The sequence below is a fragment of the Nycticebus coucang genome, chromosome X, assembly GCF_027406575.1.
Source record: "Nycticebus coucang isolate mNycCou1 chromosome X, mNycCou1.pri, whole genome shotgun sequence".
In the NCBI taxonomy this organism is placed as follows: domain Eukaryota; kingdom Metazoa; phylum Chordata; class Mammalia; order Primates; family Lorisidae; genus Nycticebus; species Nycticebus coucang.
In genome coordinates, this window is record NC_069804.1 from 116,489,122 (window position 1) to 116,511,946 (window position 22,825).

A 22,825-nucleotide genomic window follows, 5' to 3' on the forward strand; every position below is an offset into this window, starting at 1 on the left:
ACACACACATAAGCACACATGCTTGCATGCACACATACATGCAAAAAAACATTATTTTTTCATCAATGCAATTTACAAAAAGGACAAAAGTCAGAATTATTTTACAATTCTTCCTTTTTTAATAACAAAAGATGCCCACCTTGGGTGTACAAATATATATTTTCAGTGGTTTACTGTTGACTTATGTTTGAAGATATCAGTGTTAATACATGAAACTGCTTACTGTATTTTAAAACATTTCTTTTACTTGCTTTCATGTATCTACCTTCCACCTACCAAAAGAGTTCCAGGTTGGCAGGCAGAGGGGTGCCTTATTTTCTGTAAAATTGAATGCCATAGTTCTAAATACTAACCACAAAATGTCTTATTGTCATTTCAATACTTGGCAATAGTTACACTAATGCCTAAATTGCCATTTTCTGCAAAAATCTGTGCAATGCTGGTGTGAAAGACTAAGCAGTCACTCTTCATAATGTCTGTTGCAATTCTCTCCTGAATAGACCAAAGAATTGATTCTCAAGTCAATAGCTGTCTATGACCATTTGGCTCAAATAGGGAATTTCTGCTTGTTGGGGGTGGTCCTATCAGCTGTAGAATTTCATAGACCCATTGTCCACCATCGTAGTTTTCCTGTTTCTCCAAGACCACCGTGAAGTGAAAGCCAAAACAGGACTGCATCATTACCCAGTCAACAGCACTGGAAGATTAATGTCTATAGGAAGGAAAACTGTACTCTCTCCCTGTAGTGCTGTAAGGGGCTTATGCTTATGTAACAGATGGGACATGACAGCGTCTAAAGAGGAAACACCATGGCAGGGACAGGAATAAGGCCTAAACTCACGCAGCTCTTCATGGTCTGCTTTTTCCATGGGGTGGAGCAGTTATTCCACATCCGAAAGAGGCATATTTACAAGGGAAAAGTACTGAATTGGCCATTTTATCCATAGCCAAGTTGCAAATGGATCCCAATGGGCCCTGGCAAGTTGGACAGCAAGTGAGCTTTGGGCAATGGTTGCTACAAAGAAGAAGGCCACGATGACATTGAACCATGGGTGGTAACACATAGTCAAAGCATTCTGCACACTCAAGTAGACTCACCAAGTCACTGTTGGCTGCAGTTGTGTCAGGCAGGGCAGGAAGCCTCTGGGATAGTGGACACTGTGAGGGACCAGCAGGGTCCACAGGGACTGTGCTGTCACAGTCCAACGATTCATTTCTGTGGGTGGAGATCGCGCCTCCAACCCGGTCCTGGCTCAGACACGCTTGGTCCCCAACCTCCGCCGCCATTGGTAGCTCCACAGTCTCTTGCTGGCGGGAAACCCTAGCCCGCTGCCACTGCTGGAGAACCCGCCCAGGAACTGCCACCGGGCTTCTCTCTAACCTTAGCTGCTGTGTCCTTTTGGTGCGTCCTGGAGTCCTGGAGCACCTGCGTGCTCCTTCTGAAAACCACATAGGGCACCTGGGGCGCTGAAAAGGTGCGACCCAGAGGGGCGGGTCCTGAGGGACCACATACCCATACATTAAGCTGTAAAAAATGATGGAGATTTTACATCTTTTCTATTTACCTGGAAGGATCTGTAAAGGATTCTAAAGAAAATTTCACTGTAATTTTACTTTCTAACCCATTTATTTCTACTTCCACTTTTAACTAGTTTTTTTTTTTTTTTTGCCTGCTTACTTTTAGATTATGTCGTGCCTTTCTGAATTTAATGTTCAATTCATTTATTTTTAATTTTACCAGTGTAAGTATTTGATGCCTAAAACATTTTCTGATCACTGCTGTAGTGGTCTATTCTGATATGTTCTGTCATGTAATTTCACAATTTTAATCTGTTTTTGCCTTTGGGCCCAAAATTTAACAGCCTCGTAGTAATATGATTTTTCATAATTCTCCTTCTGTCATTGTTGCTCTACAAAATTATATTTTTGCTGCATTACTGGGTACATAAGTATTAATAACTAACATGTCCCTAGTGAATTTTAGCCATTAGTATTATCAGTGTGCTTTTTGTTTTTCAATCCATTTTATTCTCTTAAATCAAATTCTCAATTATGCCCTTGTAAATACCAAAATTATAAACCTTCAATTGTTCATCTTTGTAATACTCTGGTATATGTTTGATTTTTTAAAATATATTTTATTGCTTGGAATTCATTGAGGATAAAAAGTATTAGGTTATACTGATTTCCTTCATTAGATAATGTCCCTCTTATAATTGTGTACTACCCCCAAGAAGTGTGGCATACACTGTGACCCCATTCCCCTCCTTCCTCCCCTCTCCCAGCTCCCTCATGCTCCTAGTCTACCCCTTGTATTAGTTCATCTACTGCCCTCATATTAAAATTGAGTGCATTGGATTATTGCTTCTCCATTCTTGGGATGTTTTACTAAAAATAATGTACTCCACCTCCATCCAGGTTAATATGGAAGATGAAAAGTCTCCATCTTTATTTTTTTTATTTTTTATTTTATTTTTTTTTTATTAAATCATAGCTGTGTACATTAGTATGATCATGGGGCACCATACACTTGGTTCATAGACCGTTTGACACATTTTCATCACACTAGTTAACATAGCCTTCCAGGCATTTTCTTAGTTATTTTGCTAAGACCTTTACATTCCACATTTACTAAGATTCATAACCATCTTTATTAAAGGATTAATAGTATTCCCTGATATACATATACCACAGCCGTTAATCTATTCCTGGGTTGATGGCCATTTAGGTTGTTTACATGTTTCGGCAACTGTAAATTCAGCTGTGGTAAAGAGTCTAGTGAAAATGTCAGTAGAAAAAAGTTTTTTTTTTTTTTTTCTGGATAGATGCCTAGTAATGGGATTGAAGGATCAAATGGGTGGTCTAGTTTGAATTCTTTGAGCATTCTCCATACTGCTTTCCAAAAAGGTTGTATTAGGTTACAGTGCCACCAGCAATGTAAAAGTATTCCCTTCTCTCGACATTCACACCAGCATCTGCAGTTTTGAGACATTGTGATGTGAGCCATTCTCTCTGGGATTAGGTGATATCTTGGGGTAATTTTGATTTGCATTTCTCTGATGATTAGGGATGATGAGCATTTTTTCATATGTTTATTAGCCATTCCTCTGTCTTCTTTAGAGAAGGTTCTATTCGTGTCTCTTGCCAGTGATGTATATGGGATTATTGGGTCATTTTTTTGAATAATATGAGCTCTGTGTAGATGCTAGTTATCAATAATTTTCCAGATTCATAAAATGCCAATATCTTTTCCATTCTGAAGTTGTCTATTTGCTTTTGTTGTTGTTTTCTTATCTGTATCAATGCTTCTCAATTTAATTAAGGTCTATTTCTTTACTTTCATTGTTGTTGTAATTAACACGGAAGTCTTCACAAAATATTTCCTCTAGCAAATATCTCCAATAATTTCAAGTGTTTCCACACACTTTCTCTGAGGATTTTTCTGGTTTTATCTATCTTGAGTCAATTTTTCTAAGTGGAGAGAGGTCTGGGTCCACTTTCTGTCTTTTACATGTGGCTATCCACTTTTTACACACCATTTGTTGAATAGGGGCTCCTTACCCCTGTTTCTGTTCTTGTTAGGTTTATCAAATATAAGGTGGATGTAAGATGTTAGTTTCATCTCTTGGTTTTATATGGAGTTATAAATGTCACTGTCTCTATTTTCATGTCAATACCATGCTGATCACTACGGAAAGTTTGGTAGAGTGACACCACTGGCTTTTTTTAAATTAATTTTATTTTTTATTAGGTCTTTTGTACATAGATCATAAATACATTTATGCCCATATAAGGGTGTTGATTATTTGTACAAATTGGAGTGCTTACATCATACTAATCAGCATAGCTTTCATCTCGTTTACCCAATTATAGCATTAGGACATTTATGTTCTACACATGATCGAACCAACTTGTACTTGCAAAGTGCTCCATAGTTGTGGTCCCCCTACTATCCCCTATTATCCTCCCGTCTCCTCCCCATCCATCCCTCTCCCCTTCCCTCCTTCATCATAGCCTAAAGTTGTGTTTCATTTTTCATATGCAAGTGTGAGTTATTATAAATTGGTTTCACACTAGTACTGAGTACATTGGATACTTTTTTTTCCATTCCCGAGATACTTTGCTAAGACGAATATTTTCCAGCTCCATCCATGTAAACATAAAGGAGGTAAAGTTTCCATTTTTTTTTACGGCTTCATAATATTCCATGGTACACATATACCACAATTTATTAATCCATTTATGGGTCAAAGGGCACTTGGGCTTCTTCCATGACTGCTTTTTAACATTGTAATGGAAGTCTTAGCCACTGCAATCAGGCAAGAAAAGGTAATCAAAGGGATCCGAATAGGAACAGAGGAGATCAAATTGTCACTCTTCACAGATGATATGATTATATATCTGGAAACCCCCAGGGAATCAACTACAAAACTCCTAGAAGTGATCAAGGAATATAGTAACATCTCAGGAAACAAAATTAACACTCATAAATCTGTAGCCTTTATATACACCAACAATAGTCAAGGGGGAAAAACAATCAAAGATTCTATTCCCTCTACAATAATGCCAAAGAAGGTGAAATATCTGGGAGTGTATCTAACTAAGGACATGAAAGATCTCTATAAAGAGAACTATGAAACTCTGAGAAACGAAATAGCTGAACATGTTAACAAATGGAAAAATATACCATGCTCATGGATGGGAAGAATCAACATTGTTAAAATGTTTATATTATCTAAAGCATCTCTCTCATATTTTAAAGAAGTGGAAAAATTAGTACTTCATTTTATATGGAAACAGAAAAAACCTCAAATAGTCAAGACATTACTCAGAAATAAAAACAAATTGGGTGGCTTTGTTTTTATTACTAAGAATTTCCTTGGCTATACGGGAATTTTTGGGTTCCATACAAAACAAAGAATAATTTTTTTTCAAATCTAGAAAGTAGGGTGATGGTATTTTAATGTAGTTTTCATTGAATCTTTAGATTGCTTTAGAAGTATAGACATTTTGACAATGTTGATTCTCTTCAGTCATGAGCAGGCATGCTCTTCAATTTGTTAATATCCTATGCTATTTTTTTTTTCCTTAGGGTTTCACAACATTCTTCGTAGAGATCCTTTACATATTTTGTTAGTTATATTTCTAGGTATTTCCTTTTGGGGGGACTACTTTGAAGGGAATTGTGTCATTGATTAGCTTCTCATATCTGCTGTTATTGGCATATACAAAGGCTATTAATTTGTGGACATTGATTTTATGTCACGAGACATGACTGTATTTTTTAATCACTCCTAGGACTCTTGCATTTGAGTCTTTGGGTATAAGATCATATCATTGACAAAAAGCAAGAGTTTGACCTCCTGTGCTCCCATTTGGATGCCCTTTATTTACATGTCTTGCCTGATGGTATCAGCTTAAACTTCCAGCACTGTGTTGAATAGTAGAGGTGATAGAGGACAAACTTGTCTGGTTCCAGTTCTAAGTGAAAAATCTTTCAGCTTTACTCCATTCAGTCAAATATTAGCTGTGGGTGTCATAGATGCCTTCAATCAGTTTAGGAAATGTTTGAACAAACTCCAACTTCCACACTGGAGAAAGGATTAAAAATGTCCACTGGACCTTTGAAAAACTCAATACTCAAAATTTTACCAGACTTATCGATATTCTCCATTAATGTGAACAGCTTAAACTGTCCTCTAAAGAGGCATAGGTTAGCTGACTGGATACAAAAATTCAGGCCAGAAATTTGTTGCATACAAGAATCACATCTTAACTTAAAAGACAAATATAGAGTCAGGGTGAAAGGATGGTCATCCATATTTCAGTCAAATGGTAATCAAAAAAAAAAGCAGGTGCTGCAATATTATTTGCAGATACAATGGGCTATAAACCAACAAAAGTAAGGAAGAATAAGAATGTTCACTTCGAGATGATGGTGAAGGGAGTTGTGTTCTTAATTACCTTCTCACCTTGACTGTTATTGGTGTACACAAAGGCTACTGACTTGTGGACATTGATTTTATATCCTGAAACATTACTGTATTCTTTGATGACTTCTAGTAGTCTTGTGGTTGAGTCTTTGGGGTTTCCTAAGTATAAGATCATGTCGTCAGCAAAGAGGGAGAGTTTGACCTCCTCTGCTCCCATTTGGATTCCCTTTATTTCCTTGTCTTGCCTAATTGTATTGGCTAGAACTTCCAGCACTACGTTGAATAGTAAAGGTGACTTCACCATAGTCTCAAAGAAAATGAAATACCTAGGAATATACCTAACGAAGGAGGTGAAGGACCTCTATAAAGAAAACTATGAACTCCTCAGAAAGGACATAGCAGAGGATATTAACAAATGGAAGAACATACCATGCTCATGGATGGGAAGAATCAACATTGTTAAAATGTCTATACTTCCCAAAGCAATCTACCTATTCAATGCCATTCCTATCAAAATACCAACATCGTACTTTCAAGATTTGGAAAAAATGATTCTGCGTTTTGTATGGAACCGGAAAAAAACCCGTATACCTAAGGCAGTTCTCTGTAACAAAAATAAAGCTGGGGGCATCCGCATACCAGATTTTAGTCTGTACTACAAAGCCATAGTGGTCAAGACAGCATGGTACTGGCACAAAAACAGAGACATAGACACTTGGAATTGAATTGAAAACCAAGAAATGAAACTAACATTTTACAACCACCTAATCTTTGATAAACCAAACAGGAACATACCTTGGGGGAAAGACTCCCTATTCAATAGATGGTGTTGGGAGAACTGGATGTCTACATGTAAAAGACTGAAACTGGACCCACACCTTTCCCCACTCACAAAAATTGATTCAAGATGGATAAAGGACTTAAACTTAAGGCATGAAACAATAAAAATCCTCAAAGAAAGCATAGGAAAAACACTGGAAGATATTGGCCTGGGGAAAGACTTCATGAAGAAGACTGCCATGGCAATTGCAACAACAACAAAAATAAACAAATGGGATTTCATTAAACTGAAAAGCTTCTGTACAGCTAAGAAGACAATAACCAAAGCAAAGAGACAACCTACACAATGGGAAAGGATATTTGCATATTTTCAATCAGACAAAAGCTTGATAACTAGGATCTATAGAGAACTCAACTTAATCCACATGAAAAAAACCAACAATCCCTTATATCCATGGGCAAGAGACATGAATATAACTTTCTCTAAAGACGACAGACGAATGGCTAACAAACACATGAAAAAATGTTCATCATCTCTATATATTAGAGAAATGCAAATCAAAACAACCCAGAGATATCATCTAACCCCAGTAAGAATGGCCCACATCACAAAATCTCAAAATTGCAGATGCTGGCATGGATGTGGAGAGAAGGGAACACTTTTACACTGCTGGTGGGACTGCAAACTAGTACAACCTCTGGAAGGAAGTATGGAGAAACCTCAAAGCACTCAAGCTAGACCTCCCATTTGATCCTGCAATCCCATTACTGGGCATCTACCCAGAAGGAAAGAAATCCTTTTATCATAAGGACACTTGTACTAGACTGTTTATTGCCGCTCAATTTACAATCGCCAAAATGTGGAAACAGCCTAAATGCCCACCAACCCAGGAATGGATTAACAAGCTGTGGTTTATGTATACCATGGAATACTATTCAGCCATTAAAAAAAATGGAGACTTTACATCCTTCGTATTAACCTGGATGGACGTGGAAGACATTATTCTTAGTAAAGCATCACAAGAATGGAGAAGCATGAATCCTATGTACTCAATTTTGATATGAGGACAATTAATGACAATTATGGTTATGGGGGGAAACAGAAAGAGGGAAGGAGGGAGGTGGTTGGGGCCTTGGTGTGTGTCACACTTTATGGGGGCAAGACATGATTGCAAGAGGGACTTTACCTAACAATTGCAATCAGTGTAACCTGGCTTATTGTACCCTCAATGAATCTCCAACAATAAAAAAAAAAAAGAATGTTCACTTCATATTCATTAAGGGTAATACTCGATATGGTGAGATTTCAATTATTAATATCTATGCAACCAGAATGCATCTCAATTTATAAGAGAAACTCTAATAGACATGAGCAACTTGATTTCCTCCAGTTCCATAATGGTCGGAGATTTCAACACTCCTTTGGCAGTGTTGGATCGATCCTCCAACAAGAAGCTGAGCAAAGAAATTTTACATTTAAACCTAACCATCCAACATTTGGATTTAGCAGACATCTACAGAACATTTCATCCCAACGAAAGTGAATACATGGAACTTACTGCAAAATAGATCACATCTTAGGTCACAAGTCTAACCTCAGTAAATTTAAAGGAATAGAAATTATTCCTTGCATTTTCTCGGACCACCATGGAGTAAAAGTTGAGCTCAGTAACAACAGGAATCTGCATACTCAGACAAAAACATGGAAGTTAAATAACCTTATGCTGAATGATAGCTGGATCAGAGATGAGATTAAGAAGGAAATTGCCACATTTTTGGAACAAAACGACAATGAAGACATGAATTATCAGAACCTCTGGGATACCGCAAAGGCAGTCTTAAGAGGGAAATTTATAGCACTTCAACCCTTCCTCAAGAGAACGGAAAGAGAGGAAGCTAACAACATAATGGGACATCTCAAGCAACTTGAAAAGGAAGAACATTCCAACCTCAAACCCAGTAGAAGGAAAGAAATAACCAAAATCAGAGCAGCATTAAATTAAATTGAAAGCAAAAGAATTATACAACAAATAAATAAATAAATCAAAAAGTTAGTTTTTTGAAAAGGTCAATAAAATAGATAAATCTTGGGCCAACCTAATCAGGAAAAATGATGAAATAACAAAAGACTCCTCAGAAATTAAAAAAAATCCTTAAAGAATATTACAAGAAACTTTATTCTCAGAAATATGAAAATCTGAAGGAAATTGAACAATACTTGGAAGCACGTCACCTTCCAAAACTTAGCCAGAATCAAGTGGAAATGTTTAACAGGCCCATATCAAGTTCTGAAATAGCATCAACCATACAAAACCTCCCTAAAAAGAAAAGCCCAGGACCAGATGGTTTCATGTCAGAATTCTACCAAACCTTTAAAGAGGAATTAGTACCTATATTACTCAACCTATTCCAAAAGGTAGAAAAAGAAGGAAGACTACCCAACACATTCTATGAAGCAAACATCACCCTGATCCCCAAACCATTAAAAGACCCAACAAAAAAAGAAAATTATAGACCAATATAACTAATGAATATAGACGCAAAAATATTCAACAAGGTCCTAAAAAACAGAATCCAGCAACACATCAAACAAACTATACATAATGAACAAGTCGGTTTTATCCCAGGGTCTCAAGGCTGGTTCAATATCTGTAAATCTATAAGTACAATTCAGCACATAAAAAAAATTAAAAAAGAAAGACCATGTGATTCTCTCAATTGATGCAGAAAAAGCTTTTGATAATATCCAGCATCCCTTCATGATCAGAACACTTAAGAAAATTGGTATAGAAGGGACATTTCTTAAACTCATAGAAGCCATCTACAGCAAACCCACAGCCAATATCATATTGAATGGAGTTAAATTGAAATAATTTCCACTCAGATCAGGAACCAGACAAGGCTGCCTATTGTCTCCACTGATCTTTAACATTGTAATGGAAGTTTTAGCCACCGCAATTAGGGAAGAAAAGGCAATCGAGGTTATCCATATTGGGTCAGAAGAGATCAAACTGTCACTTTTTGCAGATGATATGATTATATATCTGGAAAACACCAGAGATTCTACTACAAAACTCTTAGAAGTGATCAAGGAACACAGCAGCATCTCAGGCTACAAAATCAACATTCATAAATCAGTAACCTTTATATATATCAACAACAGTCAAGTTGAAAAATCATTTACTCTATTCCATTCACAGTAGTGCCAAAGAAGATGAAATATTTGGGAGTTTATCTAACAAAAGGCGTGGAAGATCTCTATAAAGAGAACTATGAAACTCTAAGAAAAGCAGCTGAAAATGTTAACAAATGGAAAACCATACCATGCTCATGACTGGGAAGAATCAACATTGTTAAAATGTCCATACTACCCAAAACAATATACAATTTTAACGCAATCCCTATTAAAGCTCTACTGTCATACTTCAAAGATCTTGAAAAAACAATACTTCATTTTATATGGAATCAGAAAAAAACCTCAAATAGCCAAGACATTACTCAGAAATAAAAACAAAGCAGGAGGAATCATGCTACCAAACCTCAGACTATACTACAAATTGATAGTGATCAAAACTGCATGGTAGCAGCACAAAAACAGACAAATAGATGTCTGGAACAGAATGTACTCAGCCCTACTATGAAGCTAAATTATAGCTTTCACATGAAGACTGTAACCCAACTATAGCAGAAGACTATGGGGAAAGGGCCAAGGAAGGGGAAGGGAGGGGGGAGGTTTTGGTGCAGGGAGGGTAATTGGTGGGGCCACATCTATGGTGCATCTTAGAATGGGTACAGGCGATTGCACTAATGTACACAGCTATGATTTAACAATAAAAAAAATAATAAAAAAGGTAAAAAAAAAAAAGAGAGAACCAAGAGATGAATCCAGCTACTTACTGTTATTTAATCTTTGACAAGCCAATTAAAAACATTCAGTGGGGAAAGGATTCCCTATTTAACAAACAGTGATGGATGAACTGGCTGGCAACCTGCAGAAGACTGAAACTGGACCCACACATTTCACCATTAACTAAGATAGACTCTCATTGGATTAAAGATTTAAACTTAAGACATGAAATTATAAAAATACTAGAAGAGAGTGCAGGGAAAACCCTTGAAGAATTTGGTCTGGGCAAGTATTTTATAAGGAGGACCCCCCGGGCAATTGAAACAGCTTCAAAAATACACTACCGGGACCTTATCAAACTAAAAATCTTCTGCACAGCAAGAACACAGTAAGTAAAGCAAGCAGACACCCCTCAGAATGGGAGAAGATATTTGCAGGTTATTTCTCCAACAAGGGTTTAATAACCAGAATCCACAGAGAACTCAAATGTATAAGCAAGAAAATAACAAGGGATCCCATCACAGGGTGGGCAAGTGATTTGAAGAGAAACTTCTCTGAAGAAGACAGGCGCGCGGCCCTCAGACATATGAAAAAATGCTCACCATCTTTAATCATCAGAGAAATGCAAATGAAAATTACTTTGAGATATCATCTAACTCCAGTAAGATTAGCCTATATCACAAAATCCCAAGACCAGAGATGTTGGCATGGATGTGGAGAAAAGGGAAATGTGTCACCTATGCCTATATTCTTAAGTGTTCTAATTAGAAAAGGATGATGAATTTTATTGAATGCTTTTTCTGCATCTATTGAGAGGATCATATAGTCTGTTTTTGATTCTGTTGATATGGTGAATTACATTTATGGACTTGTGTATGTTAAACCAGGCTTGCATCCCTTGTATGAAACCTACTTGATTGTGATATACATTTTTTTGAATGTGTACTTGTAATCTATTGGCTAGGATTTCATTGAGAATATTTGCATCTATATTCATTAGTGGAATTGATCTGATGTTCTCCTTTTAAGTTGGGTCTTTTCTGGGTTATAGTATCAGAGTGATGTTTGCTTCATAGAACATGCTGGGGAAGGCTCCTTTCTTCTCAATGTTTTGGACTAATATCTGCAGCATGGGTATAAGCTGGCCTCCCCCACAGAGTTCTTAGATGGGAGGAAACCTTTCTGGAATTTTTTGTTATTGGTTTGGGGGAGGGGCTGTATGTGGAGTGGAAAGTATAAAAGAGTGAGCAGACTTGGACACTATACAGCAACCAGATGTGAATACCAGTTGGAGTGGATTTGCTGTTGGTTTGGTGGCTGGTGGAACAGTCCTAATGGGAAGGTCTTTGTGGCCAAAGGGCAGGTATTGTGGGAAGGTCATGAGAATGTCTTAGCAGGGGAATAATGCATGGCTGTCTTAATTCCACCTGCTGGAATATGAACTCCATTCTTGGGTCAGGCTGAGGGACTCTACTGTTGGGCCTGAGAATATGTTATGTCCATTTATGACTGGTATAGTCAATGTATTTGGTTATTAAGACTCAGGTCTGTTCTACTATTTATACATACATACAAATTACATATATAATCTCAGCAGGTCTTTAGTAAGAGTTCTATTTTATTTGCTCTGTCTTTGTTTCTGGTCTATAGCATGGCTGGTGCACTTTTCTCAGGGCTGTTTTCCTTCTAAACAACCATATTAAGCTCCTTCATGGAGAAAGAACTTTTCCTGAAGATTGCAGAGACAGGCAAATTCATATACACATAAGTCATATAAAAAACATACATATGCTTTAAAGTTTCAAAAATACATCAAATTACAAAAACTAAAGAAATGCAAATTTCCATCCTGGGCCAACACCTTGAATAAAAAGGAAAGTGCTTAACAATGTGATAGCAATTTAAAAAATAATATTATATATGCATGTTTTTCAGTATTTTGTATGTATTTGTGTGGAACTATATATATGTTTATACACACAGAGTAACATCTGTAAGTTGACCACTGAAGGGACTCTGCCCAACTGTTCAACATACGGAAGTGATCAAGATAATGAACTAGGCCCACTGTACTCAGAGGTACATGTAGTGCATGTGCAGTCTATGAAAATTAGGTCAACATGATGATGCGGTCAATGTAGGGAGGTGGTCAACTATGGAGGTTCCACTCTGTGTGTGTGTGTGTGTGTGTGTGTCTGTATGTGTGTATATGCACATGCATGTGTGCGTATATATCTTGTAAAGCCCCATTTCTTCCTCCACTTAGATTTGTGTGACCCTGTGTGAGTGAGTTGCCACTTGGGAGTCTGACTCTGCTGTCTCTCAAATGACATATTGACATTTATCTCACTGATTCGTTGTGAGGAGTAAATGAACAATGAACAAACTTATGGAAAGTGTGTAATATGTAATACTGAAGGAAGCATAGGTATTAGCCAGCTCTATTAACTCCCTTCCACAAAAGATATGCCTTGAAAATGAATATCTCCAAAAGATTAGAAGCATTAGGAAATGGTATATTTGCATATTTCTATGATAGAAAAATCTTTGCTGCCTCTTCATTGTAGGACAAGTTACCAGTCATGGAGTAGAGAAGACAGCAAATCATCCCCTCTTTAATTTTTTCCTTCAGAATATTACAGGGGTACAAATGTTTTGGTTACATACATTGCTATTACAGTCTTTGACCCAAGTTATAAGTGGGGCTGAATAGTATGTACTGTATCAGTTAGGCAAGAATTTACCATCCCTTCTTCCCCCTCCTCCCTGCTTGAATTGTCATGAATGTTATTTATATATGAGCATATAAGTGTTGATTCATTAGTTCCAATTTCATAGTGAATACATGTAGTGCTTGCTTTTCCATTCTTATTATATTTCACTTAGCTGATGGTCTCACACTGTTACCCAGACTAGAGTACAGTCCTGTCAGTTCACTGCAATCTCAAACTCCTGACCTGATGTGATCTTCCTGCCTCAGCCTTCCAAGTAGCAGGGACTGTAGATGCATATCACCACACCTGGCTTTTTTTTTTTTTTTTTTCATTTCTTGTTCAGGCTCATCTTGAACTCCTGGTCTCAAGTAATCCTCCTGCTTCAGCCTCCCGAAGTGATAGGATTACAGGCTGAGGCACTATGCCTGGCCTGAAACACACTTTGAAGTCTTCTCTGACTGCATCGGCCTCCTTCTTTTTCAGAGGCAACCACTATGTAGAACTGGGTTTTACATTTTTAAGTCATATGTCTATATGTTTATTATATACATATGTAAGTGAAATCATAGTATTTTTGTGCTATAATTTTACTTCCTAATACTTGACTACCTCCTGGAAAAGCAGGAAAGAAGAAAGGCCATGTGTACATGAGGCCAACATGTACACATTGACATCTCAACAGTGGGACCATGCCATGTATGCCTCCTCATCACTTGCAGTCTCTTTCAGACTTATTGGAATAGATAAACTGATTTTCTCTGTTTATGGGCTGTAGAGAACACTTGTAAAATCCGAAGATAGTAATTTCAACCCCCTTTGATCAATGTCTCAGTGTTACCCCAGAGCCAACTAGGCTAAAATAAATTCTCAGTATACCCTGAATGTGAAAGGTCTTCCATGTATATGGGCCCAATTGTCTGGTTTTCATTCAAATTGCTAGTCTAGTAGGCTTATCTTGCACCCCTGAAACCTAATCTGGGCCAGGCTGGATAAAGAAGACAGTGATTACTTGGAATTGGTTTTTATGTGACCAGATTACTTTGAAATCCCCTAATCGGTTTAGGGATCATCTGATCTAGGGCTTGATATGATTTTCTATTCCAACTGCTTGCCAGGAGTATACTTTCCATTGCTTTCATTAGTTTAATTGTAAAAGGAAAATAAATCAAAAGTATTTGAATTCATTTGTTAATTGATCCTGGGTACAGAAGCTATATTGTGAACAGTGCTAACAGGGAATGTGGAAAACCATTCATGGAACTTTGAATGTCAAGGGGAAGAGAGAAACCAAAAAAGGGGAAGACAGAGGGGAGGCGTGGCGCACAACCCTTGAGGGGTGTGTTGTGGCGAGGCAGGTGGGGTAGAGGCGATGGGGGTGAGGTGGCTGGGGCGGCTGCCCTAAGGGGCAGCCTGGCAGTTGAGCGATGGGGCAGCGTAAGAAATGAGGGCTCAGCGGGGCGGAGGCGACCTGGCGAGGCAGAGAGGTGGGGTTAGGCAGCGCCCAAGGTTAGAGGGGTGGCCGCAGGCCTCAAGGGGTGGGTGGACGATAGGTCGCCGTGTGGTGCGTGGGATAAGGCAACCGCTCATAGAGTCAAGAGAGGGAGTCGCCAGGTGGTTGTGCGGAAGATTCCAGGGACCAGACAGCGACGGGAGCTGGGCGGGGCAGGATGAAAGGGCCCACAGACCTGGCGAGGTAGCAGGGTGGCCTTCAAGGTTTCGGAGGCAGCAACTAGCAGGGCCAGCGTGGCTGTTGGGCTGCCCTGCGTGGGGTTGGGGGGCCACATGAAACTTGATCAAGTATAAAAATTAATTGGTTGCCAGAAAAACTCCAATAAAAAGAAATTACTGGAAAGGAGCCACCTCATTTTAGATTCCTTTTTACTCACTTCTTTCTACTTTAGAGAATAGGAGATGCCTCCAATGGTATAACATGAATTCTGGGTTTAAAAAAGAGTGAAATAATAAACAGGTGTGTCTCAAAGAAACGTTAGAAACTATTGGATTTCTTTAGGAAGAAGCAGAGGCTGAAATTCTGCTATGACATGGCTGGATAATACATACCCTGAAGGCCTTGTAGTAGTGACTGAGGGACTATAAAACAACCTAAGCAATCCAGAAGCAGCAGCTAGGCAAAATAACCATACCTTGCTTCCTTGGCGGGATCTATCACTGAGCTAGCTCACCAGGTGACTTCAAATACATGCTTCTCTTCCCAGCATAGGGAACTAGAGATTGGTGTGCTCAGGAGCATGATATTGAACAGCTCTTACCAGTTCCTTAAAATATCCCAAAGGAAAAGAAATTACTGTCTACAGAACTTTGAAATCAAGGCATATCCCAGAGACATTTGCTTTCTTCAACTTGATATCTTTTTTTTTTTTTTTTAATCATAGGAAACAGAGAAAACATTTTTACTATATTTCCTTAGTCCTGTGGCTCAAGTAGCCTCAACTGCTAGGTCTCTACATTTTAAGGGCAATTCAAGTCCCACTCCACATCACATACTATGGACAGGTTTTTTCACCCTCTGGGCAGTTCTATAAGGATGGTATGGTCAGTACCATTTAAAGATGACCAAGCTAAGGCTTACAGAGCTTGATTACCTCCCCAGATAAGTGACAGTATTGGAATGAGTTTCCACTTAATTCCAGGAAGTACCCCGAGCAGCCTTCCTTTTGGACGATGGACTTCCATGGCTTGAGAAATGAACAGATCACACCTCCCTGCTATTGGGTCCCCACTCCACACCCCTCTGGGTGATAAAGACTATAGAGGAGGTAAAATCCTGGATTTGTACCAAGAGACCTATGTGTAGGGCCACAGGAATTGGCTGATCCCTGAAGCAGTCCCTGGGCTCAGGCAGGAGCTCAAGTGCTGGCCTTGGGACAGGTAAGCTAGAGAGAAATTAATGTGTACTAAACTATTTAGAGCAGTGTACTTTATATTTCATATCCTCTAATCCTGGAGCTAATCAAGTTACACATCATTATGTCAATTATTCAGATCAAGAAACTAACTGTAAGGAAAGTTTTTGTTAATAAGGGAGACTTGTCTTCTTCACATCAGCAGCTAAATTTTGAATTACTTAAAGTTTTTTTGCATTTTGATTGGATGTTTGCAGGGCTGTGAATGCTCTAATTTCCCTCACGGCTAGGCTCCCCAAGGTGTTTTCCAATGTATTTCAATTGTTAAGAGAAAGATTGTTTGTTTGTTTGATGCTAACTGGCATTTAACTTACTCAAGATTGTCATCATTATTCAGATAAGGCTACTACTGACTGTAGGGAAGATTCAATAAATCAGGAAGATAGCCTTGTTACCTCTCTACTGGAAGTTTTTCTATTTTGTCTTTATGCTTTCTGGGCACTAAATGATCTAATCTCCCTGGGGTCTGCCATTTAATGATTCCTGGGTATTAATCTTATTTAAAAAAAATTATGACCCAAATAATTTTTAAGGAGCAATATTATTGAAGTTGCAAAAGAAATTATAAATGTAAAAAATATATATATTAGTAGTGTAAAATCTTTGTAGAAAATATTTACGGTCTACATGGGTTAGTATCCACAAATGGGTGCAACAATAACAAATGGTTATTGTTGTTCAACACACTAACAAAAAGATTGGCAAGTTATTTCCACTTAGAATTCACATGAATTTATAAATGAGTGGTAAAGATGTTAAATATGCCAAAACTGTAAGACTTAATATGATGCAAATATTTTAAAATTTTGAGAATTTTTATTAATTGGAAAAGACAAATTCTAACAGAAGAGAACTGTGATTACACCTTTGAACACAACTGTGTGTGTGTACATATGTGTGTGTCTGTGTAGGTGTACATGTCCATGTGTACTTCACTCACAGGAAAATGTCTGCAGAATATGCTTCATTCTGTGGACTACAGATCCTTCAGGGTTTGGGTGTAGGAGTCTGACCAGTGAGAAACAAAGATTCATTTCAATTGATAAGTATGTTTTCCATTGTTTGAAATTTTGTATTCAGGAATAACTGTTTTGATAAAATACTGAAGTAAAATACTTGTGAACAAATAGACAAAAGTAAGGTAAACATATATTATTTACTTTGGTAAAGTATTAATTGTATTTAATTTCCTAGGCAAAAAAATAGATGGAAGAAACTAGTTGACTGTGTGTGTGTGTGTGTCTGTGTGTGTTTGTCTAGCTCCTCTAGCTCTACCACTCAAGTACAACTCACAATTGCAGCAGTTTTTTCATTATAGACAGAGCCTGGATTTCCAATCTTAGGTTCATATATTCCAGAAAATGTGCTTTTTTTTTTTGTATAATCCAGAAAATAATGGATACAGAAGAATTGCGGCAGGTATGTGAAAATTTACAGTAAACTCTGCCTGATCTCATTAATCAAGCTCCCAACATCAATCCCTACTTCTCCCCTGCTGAGAAGAAATGTTGGAGGGAGGGGCTGAGTCCCAAGAAAACTCTATGGATCTTTATGGAAATCTGAATGGAAGGTGGACCTTCCTAATATATAGATCATTTTAAATTATATGCTATGGGACCATTAGATAAAGACCTGGATAAGCAAAATTGGGTCCAGCATACTTATGATCTTTGTAACTTCCTTTGTGCTTATAATTATCATCATTTCATGTAAATACATTTCTATAATGTTTGAAATGACTTTATAACTTAATACCAATAATTTTATATGGACCTAAATTTTCATCATATGATGCCTCAAACTTTATTTCCCTAGTAGTGAAAATTTAGTTCCCTTACCGTAGTTTCTGTTACAGACAATAGTATACTTAACACCCTTGTTATATATGCAAATACTGTATTTTTTAAAAAAATGTTTTATGTTTTTAATTATTTACCTGTCCCCACCCAAATATGCCCAGAATATACAAGTATCTTTCTAAGAATTTCCCTCTTTTTCTTTTCTTTCTTTCCTTTCCTTCCCACATCCCACCCTCCCTTTGTTATTCCCTTCCCTCCCTCCCTCGTTGTCTGGGCTAGAGTGCAGTGGCTTCATCATAACTCACTGAAACCTCAAATTCCTGGGCTGAGGCAAGCCTTCTGCCTCAGCTTCCCAACTAGCAGAAACTACAGCCATGCACCACCATGCTCCGCTAATTTTTTTCTATTTTTAGTAAAGACAAGGTTTCACTCTTTCTTAGGCTGGTCTTAAATGCCTGACTTGAAGCTATCCTCTTGCTTTGGCCTGCCAGAGTGCTTGGATTGCAGGCATGAGTCACTGTACCTAATGTTCAAGGACCAAAAACTGCAGGCCCTTCCTCAAAATCCAGTTTACAAATATATGTACAGAATATTCTTTATTATATCTGAAAAAAATAGTTGTAAAGGAAAACTACAAAAACATAGTCTTGGGCATCCATAAGATAAAACACCAGATAGCTCAAGTATAACTTTTCAGTCTCCAGGAGGCATAGGGCAGCACAGGGCAGGCAGGAGGTGACAGAGAGAGGATGAGGACACCAGAACCGGCTCTGGGCAGTTGTGCCCATCATGTCCTGAAGAGGGGATGACTGATGGGGTGTGCGAGAAGGTCTGGGAAGCCTGTACAGGGTAGGTAATGGAGGGTAAAGCCCTGCTGTCTGGAAGGGGGTCTGCTGTAGTGTGATCAATTCAACCTACACTGATGAAAGAAGAGATAAATCAATGAATGCCGTAATGACTTGTGGACAACAGGAAATGGAATTGCTTTAATATATGTGTAAATTTTCCAGCAGAAGCCTTATTATAGTAAACAGACATATTTTCATAACATTTGTGACACTTTACAAAATATAATGCTCTTCATGGAAAAAGAACAAACTATAGAGATAGCTAGGAGACTGGGGGCTCATCTTGGAGGAGTAGGGAGAAGGTAGAATGATGAAGGGTGAAAGATGATTAATGTGATTGACCAGAGTTTTCTGGAATTTTCACTTACCTGCAGCAATCCCTCTGTACCCATTTTGGGGTTAGGACAAAAGTACATTTTCAGGGCTATCTAAACCAGAGTTTGGAAGTGTAATCCAGGAATGAGCAGATGAAAAGTCTTCAACTGTGAGATGTTTAAGGTGCTGAAGACAGAGGAGCTACAAATACACACACACACACACACACACTCAATTCATTTTTCAAATCTACTGTGTTTTCCCAAGAAATGTAATATAATGTAGAGTTTTCCAAGTAAAGGAATATATGTGCATCTTACTTTTGTAAATCTGTCCAAAGAATTTTCTGTTTTCAATATTTCATCAAAATGGTTTTCCCTAATTATAAAACTTGAAATAATATACAACAGCATGAATTTGTGAGTTAAAGTTAATCTGAATCTCTCACAGTCCCAACTCCTAATTGCTGACCTCTAGGGATGGTTGTGGATAGAATGGTGCATAATTCACAAATGTGTCTCTGGTGACATGCTCACAAACATGAGCATAAACTTACACAGTCTATTCAAAAAGTGCAATCATAGTCATCATCATCTGTTGCAATTTTTTTAATTTAATATTATCATTAATATTTATATTTGCATCTCATTAGTTCTTGTGATTTAGGCACAGTTAGCATCTTTATTTTTAAACACACACATACATGAAGGTTTGATAATCAAACTCATGAACTCACGTTATTAAAAGTGACGCGTACCTATAATCACCTTCCAATTACTGCCCTTGCGAAGCTGTGCACCAATACCAGCACCTTACCTGCCCTTCAAAGCAGTTTTGGAACTCTTTTTCTGGAATCACCATCAGAGCTGTCATACAGCACACAAAAACACAACAACATTAATGAATACCACTCAGCAAGACAGTGCCATATGTCAACACAAACACAGCTATAACAGTGATATACCAGGGTTATGAAACCTTACCATGTTGGAAGTGGAGCATGATGGCGGACATACCGACGTGTAGCCCACCTCTCCCAAGTCATCAGGTGAGAGGAAAGGGGATCTGGACATTTTCCCTGCATGGATTATTGGTGTGGACAGACAGCTGGAGACAAGTAGCAAATTTGTGGATTGCTGCATATGAGGTGTAATTTAAAACCATGGACTCTGTTGTAGAGATTTTCCCTGCTTGGCAGTGCTGGCCAGCAGGCCCCTCCCACACGGAGGACAACAGCTTCCAATTCCTGGCAAAACTCAACTGACGAAAATTTATTCCTGAGCAGAGTTTGACACCTGAAAGGAAAGCCACTCAGAATCACAAGGAACTAAGCAACCCAATGGAAAATTGAAGGGAGGGGATCCCGCCCAGGAAACAGACATTTTGAATTCTCTGAAATGGCCAGCACCTTCCCCCAGAACAACAGGAGTGATTAAATAGACCGGACCATTCCTGGTGGGGAATATTGGTGTGGGCTGGCAGTTCAGGCTATGTGGTGAACTGGCGGGTGGCTGGACTCAAAACTCCAGAGCCACTAAAACTGAATATAAGGTTTCCGTGTGCTGCAGTCCCAGTGGTGAGATGCGGCCCACCGTGCGGGACCCAGCACTAGCCGCGGTAGCTGGCAGTGGCGAGACCTGGCCACTGCCAGCACCCTCCCGCACAGCCGATTGCAGTTGCCAGTTTGCAGGAGAACAAGGGAGCAGAATGGAAAGATCTGTGAAGCAGATCTTGCACTGAGTTGGGAGGTCAGATAGGACTGCTGTCTGGAACAGAGCAGCTGATGTTGCACAACAATTAGGTACAAAAAATATTTTACAGAAACTCCAAAATGGTGATGGGCCAGGCAAGGTGGTTACTGTGGCAACAGTATAAATGGTGAATCAGTTATAAGCCAGGGATCCACTCAGAGCACCACTTGGTGTCCAGAAAGTATATTGCATCATAAATACATTCCTATGAAAGTTGATCCCCGCATCATATATATAGATGTATATTTCTACATATACACAAGAATAATATTTTTTTGGTTGATGCCTTTTTTTTCTTTTCTCATCATTTTCTTGGAGGAACTATCGTTAATTTTTACTATTTATATATATTTATTTTAATTTTTTTCTATTTTTAATTTTTTCTTTCTTCTTTTTTAAATTTTTTATGAACACCACTTTATATTTTCCCTTCTCTCTTCCTCTTGTTCCTTTCTATGGTTTCTGAGAGTGCTAAAAGCAGATTTCTTTTTTTTTTATTTTTTTTCATTTTATTTTTTTTTATTAAATCATAGCTGTGTACATCAATATGATCATGGGGCATCAGAAGACCAAAAACCACATCATAACAAAGATATTTGTACCAGAATCTTTATTGCAGACCTATTCATAATCGCTAAGTCATGGAAGAAACCCAAGTGCCCATCGATCCACGAATGGATTAATAAATTGTGGTATATGTACACCATGGAATACTAAAAGCAGATTTCTAAAGGGTTTTTTGTTTGTTCATTTTGTTGGTATGTTTCTACCTTTTTTTTCTCAATTATTTTATGATTAACATTATTTTTATGGTAGTTGTTTGTTGTTGTTGTTGTTTTCTTGTTGTTGTCGTTGTTGTCTGTATGTCTATGTGTTTCTGACTGTTTGTGCACATGTGCACTCATGTGTCTGGTAGCATTTTATCTGTTTATTTCCTCATTTGGTCTCAATGAGTTTGGTGTTTCAACCTGCAATTCTGAGCTCCTAGAACTCCTGTCCACTCTCACTCTGAGGTCTGGAGGCCTGTCCCCCAGGGATCCAGATACTTGGGTGATTTTTGGAGGGGTATGGACAGGGCTTGGACTACAGCTGGTCAGTGCTGACTCTGCAGAATGGGAGTGAGGAGACGACACTGGGCTGAGAGGGAACCACACAGGAGAGGCAGCGTCCTGAGGCACAGAGCAGCAACCATTTTTGGCAAAAATAGGGCCCACCCCTGCATATTCTGAAGCTACAACCCCTGTCTCCCTGGGCAATCAGAGGAGGCCAGGCATCTTCTTAGACAGCAACAACCATGGAACAGATCTGGGACTGAAACACAGGCCCCGTGAGTAAATGGTTTGCCTGTAGCAGTACTGGTCTGGGTGGAGCGCAGGGATTAGAAAATGCATACACAGAGCCGGGAAATTTCCAGGGCAGGGCTGACCCAGAGGACCGCTTTACTGAACCTAAGATGCACCCGTCCCTCAGGAGATCATCAGCTGATAGACAAAGGAAGGCAGAGGCTAGAGCTGACTGTGCTATGAATACAAACCTGCAGGAGTAAAGACAGGGCTTGAGGCACAGGATCTGTAAACTCAAAACAGCTTCTCTTCTGCAGAGGAATTTAGCAGGGACAGAAACAAATTCCCACTAAGTTGTTTTGTTCTGTCAGTAACATCAATCAGGGGCGGGGCTGGAACTGAGTGAACACCTCCCAGCCTCAATCAAGCACCCAAAGTTGTCAGGTCTCACCACCCCCTGATGGATAGAGGTAGAGAGCAGTGGCCTAGCAGAGCAGATAAAGATTCCCTTGTGATTCAGGCACCTGAGACACAGCCTGGCAGGACTATCAGTAACTGGGTATGACAGAGGTGCAAGGTGTGGAAGGAGGCATCAAACTTCCCAGACTACTCTATTTTCTGGGTGGGACCT

General features: G+C 38.7%; 1 pseudogene; it reads right to left on the reverse strand.

The window, feature by feature from the left end:
- Positions 1-375: 375 nt before the first annotated feature.
- On the reverse strand, positions 376-1,452 carry LOC128576957 (E3 ubiquitin-protein ligase SIAH1-like; annotated as a pseudogene).
- Positions 1,453-22,825: the final 21,373 nt, after the last annotated feature.